At 40.9% G+C, this 1,695-nt stretch overlaps 1 protein-coding gene across 1 annotated transcript in view; it reads left to right on the top strand.

Annotated features, from left to right (window-relative positions):
* Positions 1-1,695, top strand: part of PTK2B (protein tyrosine kinase 2 beta) — a 119,633-nt gene that overhangs the window by 111,347 nt on the left and 6,591 nt on the right. The gene's annotated exons all lie outside the window — the stretch shown is intronic.

Genomic DNA, 1,695 nt, shown 5'->3' on the forward strand with positions numbered 1-1,695 from the left:
ATAGATTTGGAAAATGTAGGCAAATGTGTTGATCTACTTCTATGCCATTATTCTTAATTTAGAAAAATTGAGAAACAAACCTGATAACTTAGAATTCCAGGCACCAAGAACTGTTGTGAAATAAATTTCCCCTGACCTACCTCGCTTTTTTCCTTTACATTAATTGAACCTATTTTTATCTTTCCATGTGCTTAACAATAATAAAACTGCATTTTTAGGCATGTACTATAATTCAGGCTATGTTCAGTTCCTCCACCCTTCTTGCCCTTGACTCTTTATTCGTAATTAATTAAGTTTTACTGAGTTTTGCTTAAAAATGTGTTCTTTTGGAACGATGCTATTTGGCACATTTGAGGGGTAGCATTGCCTTTGTCTAAGCCCTGCTTCTGCATGAGGACTTTGTTCAGCTCCATAAAGGCAGACTGTGCAGCAGGAAAAAAAGACCTTTTGTGTCAGGAGTTTATAAGTAATTGCCATAAGGAAAATCTCCCTGAAAGAACATAATGAGCATGTCTTGAAATAAGCCCCCCCGCCCAAAAAAAGTTAAAAATATAAACTCCATTTTATGATATAGATCAGGAACATTGAGAAAATCTCTTCCAGGTAGAATGCTGAAAAGGTATATATAATAGGCTCCCTGCAAAGCATTTGAAAGCATCTAACAAAAATTCAGAGATGGTTTTCCCACAAAAAACAATTTTTCTAATTACTGGCTCTATAGCCTGACTCATCTGGGAGTCTGTGGGATGCCACGCCAGAGACGGGAGGGCAGCTGTCTCCCTCTTGGAGGACTCATGATAATATTCAATAAGCAGTTCAACATGCACCGATTGCCAGGCGCTGTCCTGGGTGCTGAAGAGGGAACCCGGCAGTTCTGCCTTCAAAGGGTTTACAGTCGGCCTGAGGGAAGAGGCCAGGTGCACACTTACCTGTTATTGCAAGCCAGCGGTTGTAAGGTGCCACAGAGAGTTCAGAGAGGAGCATAATTCTTTCCAGCTGCTGTTTTCAGCTGGGCCTTGAAGGAGGGGGAAGATTTGGACAGGAAGAAATTGGGATGCAGGGAATGGAAGAGGCAGAGGTATCAGTAGGAGACTAGATCGAGTGTTGGGAAACCACAGGGCAAGCACAGGAGCCGCTTGGCTAGGACAAGGAAGGGTACCTGGGCAGGTGAAAATCAGGCTGACAGGATGGGTCTTGGCCAAATTTTGGCAGGTGTCACAGGATGTAAAAGTTATTATAAAACACTGAAAGTACGTGATTCCTTTAAAGAGCGCGATGTAATCAGAAATGTAAGTAGCCATTCCCTGATAAGAATATCTGAGGTGCATGTCAGCACGGGTAGCTCTTAAATGTTTTTTTCATTTTCTCCTTGAGTTTTATTATGAAATTGGAAGACATAAGAATAAGTCTTCCCACATGTGTTTGTTTAAATATTTAGGACAATCAGTCCTGGGGCATGTTTGACAATTTAGTGGTGGAAATCTTCTCTCAGCACTTGTAAAACTGTGTAGTATTTTCTCGACCCTAATAGTAACTCATCCTGCCAGTATTTACCCTGGTCTTCCTCAGTCCATACATTTTTCCCTAGAAATTCCTAACTCTATATTTAGAAATTTTGATACTTAGTTCCTGTTTGTCACTATTCAGCCTGAGCAACTATGTCATTGTGTTCACAGGTGTTGACATTTAACTGGG

The sequence above is a fragment of the Propithecus coquereli genome, unplaced genomic scaffold (genome assembly GCF_000956105.1).
Source record: "Propithecus coquereli isolate 6110/MARCELLA unplaced genomic scaffold, Pcoq_1.0 Scaffold79, whole genome shotgun sequence".
In the NCBI taxonomy this organism is placed as follows: domain Eukaryota; kingdom Metazoa; phylum Chordata; class Mammalia; order Primates; family Indriidae; genus Propithecus; species Propithecus coquereli.